General features: G+C 41.6%; 1 protein-coding gene across 1 annotated transcript in view; it reads right to left on the reverse strand.

The window, feature by feature from the left end:
- POPDC3 (popeye domain cAMP effector 3) overlaps positions 1 to 7,181 on the reverse strand; it is a 98,806-nt gene extending 91,625 nt beyond the window's left edge. The window contains exon 1 of the mRNA XM_073627009.1: positions 6,982 to 7,181. The gene's annotated coding sequence lies outside the window, so the exon portion shown is untranslated. The remainder of the gene's footprint in view (positions 1 to 6,981) is intronic.
- Between the last annotated feature and the right edge of the window lie 931 nt (positions 7,182 to 8,112).

Below are 8,112 nucleotides of genomic sequence, written 5' to 3' on the forward strand. Positions count from 1 at the left end.
CAACTGAAGGAATGTAAAAAGAAAAAAAGGTTAAAACAGGTAAATATAATATACCTTCCTATGTATTTACTATTGCTAACAGCATAAGGATTAAAAATAGTTCATGTTGATTTAGGGCGTTTAGATCCACTTTAACACTTGACATACCAAAATCAGCGAACTGATACCCCATACACATATGAACTAAACTGAAACTTTACAAAATGATTACCTGGTAGTTTTTTTGGTGGATGAGACTTTGTGAGTCTATTGTAACCAACAACAAAAAATATAGGAATAATATATTTTTTACAATTGTACACTGATTGCTGAGCATGTGCAGTACAAAGTACAATCCTGGTATCTGCAATGCACATGCAAAGGAATTACGTCATCGCTAGCCAATCAATGGCTAAAGGAAAAAGACACTGGACCCCAATGAAGCCCAGGAGAAGTTGGGAGCAGCAGGTACATGGAGCAACAAGGAGGAGTGTGGTCCTTGTAATGCTGGAGGAGAGAATATACTAGGAGGCAAGTCTGCCATAATGTACCTGCTTGCATGTTATGGCAACTGCTCAGGGAACAATAAGCAGATTCAGCTCTGCTAAGACAACAAAATGTGTACATAAATAAAGTATATACAGTAAAACCTTGGATTGCGAGCATAGTTCGTTCCGGAAACATTCTTGTAGTCCAAAGCACTCGTATATCAAAGCAAATTTCCCCATAGGAAATCATGGAAACTCAGATGATTCGTTCCACAACCATTTATTCATAAATGCTTACGTTTAAAGTCCATATAAAAAGATTATAGCAATGTGATAGGCTGTATAACCATAAAATGTCCATCCACAAATGGCAGCCTCCACAAGGAGATTAGAAGAAAAATCCATCAGGAGCTACAGAGTATAAAAGAGAAGAGAGGTGCCTATAAGTGTAGCAATATGGTTACATTTAATCAACGCTGAGTCCTGGCCTAGGCCAACAAGGCCCAGGCCTAGGGCAGCACTTTGCAGGTGGGCAGCATGGAAAGAGTCCTCGCTGGCTTGCGCTACACTGTTAGTGGTTAGTGTAGCGCCAGTCTTATGGGGCAGACTGGGCTGAGAGGCACATTAGTCTAGCCACCCCATAAAGCAGCCGCCATTCCACAACTGTGGGGGGAGGGGGCACCCCTTCTAATTTTGACTGTTCTATCAGCCTGGACCACAAACCTTCCTCACTGTGCTATATGTTTTCTGTTGCACCATTGGCATGGTTATAGCTTCTTAGTCCTCTCCATAAAATTGTCAGAAATTTGTGCTTAACCACTTGCCGCCCACCATATAGCAGAATGACGGCGGCAAAGTGGTTGTGTTGTCCTGATCGGATGTCATATGATGTAATCAGGATAACAGAGCCGGCGTGCGCCGTCTGACGCACCGCAACTTCAATCATGGTATGAAGCCTCTGACAAGCTGATCATCGCGTGAACCAGGAAGTGCCGATAAACAGCTTTCTTCGGTTCACGTTGACAGGGGGAGCCGATCGGTGGCTCTCCCTGTCAGAAGGGGGGGTCTGTGCTGATAATCAGCACATTGATTATCAGCACAGCCCCCCTCAAAAGGTGCCCATCATCTGCCAATCAGTGCCCAACATCTGCCAGCCTGTTCCCATTATAAACGGATGTCAGTGCCGATCAGTGCCCACAACAGTGCCCAAAAAGTGCCAGTGCCCCATCAGTAATGCCTGTCAGTGCCCCATCAAAATGCCAATCAGTGCCACTCAGTAATGCCTGTCAGTAGCTTTCCCATCAGTGCTGCCTATCCAGTGCCACCTATCAGTGCCGCCTATCAGTGCCACCAGTGCCCATCATTTTTTTTTTTATTGGTTGGCATTTTTGTGTTTATAGCGCAAATATTAAAAACGGCAGAGGTGATCAAATACCACCAAAAGAAAGCTCTATTTGTGGGAAGAAAATGATAAAAATGTAGTTTGGGTACAGTTTTGCATGACCGCGCAATTGTCATTCTAAGTGAGACAGCGCTGAAAGCTGAAAATTGTCCTGGACAGGAAGCAGGGAAAGTGCCTGGTATTGAAGTGGTTAAAGTAGAACTAGAGGCAACACTTTTTTTTCCCCCATTTTGGATAGATTAATGGAGGTCTTTTTTACATCCCTGTCTCATTGCAGAGATTTCCCTTCACTTCTTGCCCCACAGCCAAACAGGAAGTGAGAGGAAATCTATGCAAATTAAGGGAATCCATTGCCCCCCCCCCCAAGGGCCTCAGAACTAGTGTGCCCACTTGAAAATTTCAGGGCGGGTCTTAACAGCAAGGGGTGCGGCCTTGGCAGGAAGGGGCATGTCATATTTAAATTAGGCGGTGTGAATACAAAATAAGGTAATACTGAGTATTACCAGAGAGGCGGACTTTTTAGGCTAAGACACAGTGGAGAAGATATAGCAGTATAAAAAAATTTTAATTTATTGAAAAATACAAATATCTAAAAAACAATGACAACTGTAACATATAGCATCTATGATTATTGTGCAGTGAGCCCTTGTATGTCTACATGTTTCGCTGTTAGGCTTCCTCAGGACACGGCCAAGGTTCACAGATGAGACAGAGAAGGGAATAAGTCTCTCTATCTTAAATTGGAATGCAAAATCATGCAAGTCACGGTAGAATGAGAAAGTTCAATCAGCAGTAAGAAAGTATATTAGATATAGCTAAATATCTCAGCAGGGGCATGTAAACAATATTCCTAATTATGGGAGCAGCCATTAGAGGGAGGAGGGCCAACACCGGATGTACCACTTAGATCCTGGATTTAGTATCAGCAATGCTGAAGGCTCAATACAATCCCATTGCTGCATATTCAGGATACAAATAATCCAGCGTGCCCCTGGGAGACAGCAATACACTGCACGCTGAGATATTTAGCTATATCTAATATACTTACTTACTGCTGATTGAACTTTCTCATTCTACCGTGACTTGCATGATTTTGCATTCCAATTTAAGATAGAGAGACATATTCCCTTCTCTGTCTCATCTGTGAACCTTGGCCATGTCCTGAGGAAGCCTAACGGCCAAACACGTAGACATACAAGGGCTCACTGCACAATAATCATAGATGCTATATGTTACATTTGTCATTGTTTTTTAGATATTTGTATTTTTCAATAAATTTATATTTTTTATACTGCTATATCTTCTCCACTGTTTCTTAGCCTAAAAAGTTCACCTCTCTGGTAATACTCAGTATTACCTTATTTTGTATTCTGAATGATTTATGGACGTGGCTCATTTTTGGTGCACTTTTCTCTCTTTTTTTGTGTCTAAATTAGGCAGTGCACGAGTTTAGTCAGGCCTAGGGCAGCACAAAACCTAAATACACTACTGCATTTAATGAAGGTAAAACATTTAGCAACTCACATGGTCGATGATTAAAAGAGGCACATCTAAGTATGAAGGCATCCGGGGTAAAGCTGTCCACATAGACTGTCCTCCGGCAGTGGCTCTCACTGCTGTCAGTCTGCAATCGTGACCAGGAAGACTATCCTGCAGTAGAGCGATTTGAAAGCGAGGCTTGAAGCGCTCGTGGAGGGGATGAAGTCGATGGTGGTGTGGAGGATGAATGTAATGCAGTGTGCATTGCATTACATTCAGTGAAGCACAGGGTCTTTTAGACCTTGCATGTCTCATTAAAGGGAACCTGTCACCAAAACAATCATCACATTCAACAATCAATTGTCCGCTATGCGATAGAAAAAAAAAAGTTAAGTGAAAAAAAAAATACATATATTTTTTAATTGTAAAAAATGAAGGTTACATCCAAGCACATAAAATCCCCCCTGCCCCCCCAAAATTTGAGGCCCCCACCCCCACATACACGCATGTACAAACATAAACGGCGGGGCGCCTACGCCTGAAAACGTCGATTGCGATGTTAAATATCGGCACGCACGCTGGAATGAGAGCAATAATTCTAGCACCACACCTACTTCGTAGCATTAACTGATGACCTATAGGGAGCTTTTAAAACATTGGCCGTGGAAAATATAGTGTACTGGTTTTGACATGTTTATTTATATTTTATCAAAAATGTGGGTAGTTTGTGTTTTTGTGCCCCCTAAAATTAACTTTAAATGTGTTTTTTTTTCCCTCAAAATTTTGTGTTTCCAAGACCTTTGCGGTAATATTGTGTGACATAAACAATTGGAACTATCATTATTTTATTCTCTAGCCACTTCTGCCCCAGAAGATTTGGCTGCTCAATGACCAGGCCATTTTTTTGCGATACGGCACGGCGTTGCCTTAACTGAAAATTGAGTGGCGTGCGCCGTTAGACCCAAACAAAATTGACGTCCTTTTTTTCCCACAAATAGAGCTTTCTTTTGGTGGTATTTGATCACCTCTGCGGTTTTTATTTGTTACGCTATAAACAAAAGAAGAGCGACACTTTTGAAAAAAGGACAATATCTTTTAATTTTTGCTATAATAAATATCCTAAATTTATAAAAACAAAAACATATTTTTTCCTCAGTTTAGACCGATATGTATTCTTGTATTCTTCTACATATTTTTGGTAGAAAAACAAAATAAAAAATCGCTATAAGCGTATATTGATTGGTTTGCGCAAAAGTTATACCAACTACAAAATAGGGGATAGATTTATGGCATTTTTATTATTATTTTTTTTTACTAGTAATGGTGGTGATTTGAGATTTTTATCAGGACTGCGATATTGCGGCGGACAAATTGGACACTTTTGGCACATTTTTGGGACCATTGACAATTATACAGCGATCAGTGCTATAAAAATGCCCTGATTACTGTATAAATGCAACTGGCGGGGAAAGGATTAACACTAGGGGGTGATCAAGGGGTTAACTGTGTTCCCTAGGTATGTTCTAACTGTAGGGGGGATGGGACTGACTAGGGGAGAAGAGAGAATGGTGTTCCTACTTAGTAGGAACACACGATCTCTCTCCTCTCCCCTGAGAGAACCGGGATTTGTGCGTTTACACACACAGATCCTTGTTCTCGCTCTGTCATGAGCGATCGCTGGTGCCCAGCGGTCATCGCGCCTGCCAGGCACTCGCATTGGCTCCTAGATAATACACTAGTATGTCTGCCTGGATGTTAGAGAAACATGGCCTGCTTGGGGTACATGTGAATCCAAGTTTGGTAATAACACATTACATAGTTTTAAATTTCCTGAGATGGAGATAAAAAAAATATTAAATATTTAAAAATATTTTTTTTAAATAGTTTCTGGTTAAAATGGCCAGTTCAGGTATTAACACAAAAATTGCATCTGCAAAAATAAAGTTCTGAATTTACATTTTCTAATTTTTTTTTGTACTGTATGCTCTGCTTGAGGCCAAAGGAAATTTTATTTTCAGGTGTGCTTGCTCTGGAACTTTACGGAAAAAAAGTCAAATCAAGATCGGCACATGTTTAAATACTTTTAAAGGCTGAAGCACCAGAATGTAAAGAGTAACATAGCACACAAATGTTCAAGCCAGCAAAGATTTAGGAACCACAACATGAGCGCAGTCTATGATTCCTCAGATGTCTTATCGATATTTACAACAATCTTTGCTGAACAGATTTAAGGATGAAATTGGTTTTAACCATCTGTGTGATATGCATTATAGACTGCATTGACCTTCTTCTATCATTATTGATTGCATTTATCTTCTTCTATCGCTATAGATTGTATTTATCTTTTATCAATATATTTTTGCATTTATGTTCTATCGTAGATTGCATTTATCTTCTTCTATCATTATAGATTATAGATTTTGTTTATCTTCTTCTATCATTATAGATTTCATTTATCTTCTTCTATCATTTTATAGCGTGTTTCACTGTCAAGTGCTAGCATGCAATGTTTCATCTTGCAAATGAATGAACTATTGTATATATTGCCTTGCAGGCTGTATATCAATTTACAAGGCGGATGAGGAAGAAGCAGGGTGTGATGACAAGACGCTGCCTTTCAAGCTATTCTAAATACAGCAACAGCATGCACACCGCATGGGACATTTGGAAATATTACTTTCAGTTATATTATTAGGTGCATCCATCCAGCTAGTACACAAAGGTAAAATAAAACAGTATGGTCCGACATTACTCTTATGCCATCCAATAAACTGTACAGTGTACACAGCCAAGGCTTCCATACCCCACCATCCACTGTTCTAAAATCAGATCAATTCTAACCACAACTATACAGTCAAGATCAAGTTCTTCATGATGGATTAAAGAGACAAGGCATTATTAGTAGGCTAAATAAGCCTGTGATTATGAATGATCACCCAGGTATCATTGGGTATATGTATGCATGGCATTACCCAGGAAAGTCCCACTTGTGTATTGCATGCACACAATGCAAAACACATTTATTTATAGGCTGCCAGTGCTGCAGAGCAGGCTGCTGATCATCTAGGGTTATATGTCACCAGGGACTGGGGGATTTCCTGAGATAGCAATCCCAGCACACACTCTAGGGATCCCTTGAAGAAATACCTGTCACTCCCTATACACAACAAGAGAGCTGATCTTCACTTACTTCTTCCCTGCTGCTTTCACCTATGTCAGATGAAATAGAATCATCTGATCACTTCCCACTCTCCTCTTACTGCTCTGCCTGCTGGTCAGTGAATGGCAGCCCACCCGTGATCGCCCCACAGACACATGAGCAACGTGTCTGCGATCTGATCACACTCAGCGGCGATCGGAAGACCATTAGTGGTGATCTGACACTCATTGCTGATCTCACACATAGAGGCCATCTGATGACACATATAGGCGATCTGACACTTATAGGCGATCTGATGACACATACAGGCGATCTGACACTTATAGGCGATCTGATGACACATACAGGCGATCTGACACTTATAGGCGATCTGATGACCCACACTGGCGATGTGCCACTTGCTGTTGATCTGATGACTTTGATGGGAAGTTTAGTAGAGCCATGTGTGATCACAGTGACCGCTGTCCTCTTACCTGTGTGTGCAGATCGTCCGTCCCGGGAAAGTTTGCCGAGCTGATCGGTGACCGGGGGATGGGTAGGTGGGTGGGGGGTGGGTGACTAAAATAGTCAGAAAGAAGGGAGAAGGTTGCAGCCGTGCACCCGCCGAGCACACTCCCCTTCCCAGCACAGCCTGCACGGCTCTGAGTGCTGGAGACACGCCGGGGGTGGAGCCACACTGACAGCTGGAGGCAAGGGGGAGGAGGAGGGGAGGGGCCGAGTATATGGAAAGTACAGTATGGGATACCTGCTCCTGCTACTCTGCAATATACTGCCAGCCAGGGAATACAGGCATTACCATACCGACCGAGAAATGTCCTTTCCTCTAAATGGAAGAACTCATCTGTTAAAGGAGTTATCCAAACACTCCTGGGTAGGTCACTGAAACAGAAGACTGACAACAGCAATAGACCAAATGGTCCATCAAGCCTGATAATTTTAAGTGTTTTTTTTTTCAGGTAGATCTGTGTTGATCCCAAATCCCAAGATGGTTATAAGAGTGCATCCAGGGAAAAACTAAAAGTCCTTCCTTATAGTGGGGCTGAATTCACTATATCTGGTCTCCCACATTACACAGAACATGGAAATGCAATTATTTTAGTAAATATAAACTGATAAATACCTTTTTTCATCAGCAGTATATAGCAGTCTTGTGTCTCCTATCAGTTCCTAGTGAAGCTTGTAGGAGGAGTGTTCATACTGCACTGATTGTCCTATCAGGCTGCAGGACTCCTGATCCTCTGTCTGGACAGTGCTGATTGGCCCTGTGCTGATCACATGCACCTTCCCCAGAAAAACTCTCTAGCAATACACACCAAAATGAGCATGTGCAGCTTGACTCCAAAGGCTCTGTCTTATCTGGACTTGTCCAGGGGGACAGTGCAGGGAGCGGAGGATTTGTGCATACAAGATCAAGCAGCATTTTTACACAATGCAGAGAATTAACCCCCTAGGTTTCATAGTGAGTATAACAAGTATGCTTTACTGCATATACAGACTGATTTTACTGTTGTGGATTTAGTAACATGTTAAAACCAAAAACAAAACTTTAATATATTGCAGCTTACCAAATGTGTTTTTTTGTTTTGCCTGGCCAGCAAGATGCT

This window comes from Aquarana catesbeiana, linkage group LG04, assembly GCF_042186555.1.
Source record: "Aquarana catesbeiana isolate 2022-GZ linkage group LG04, ASM4218655v1, whole genome shotgun sequence".
Lineage (NCBI taxonomy): Eukaryota > Metazoa > Chordata > Amphibia > Anura > Ranidae > Aquarana > Aquarana catesbeiana.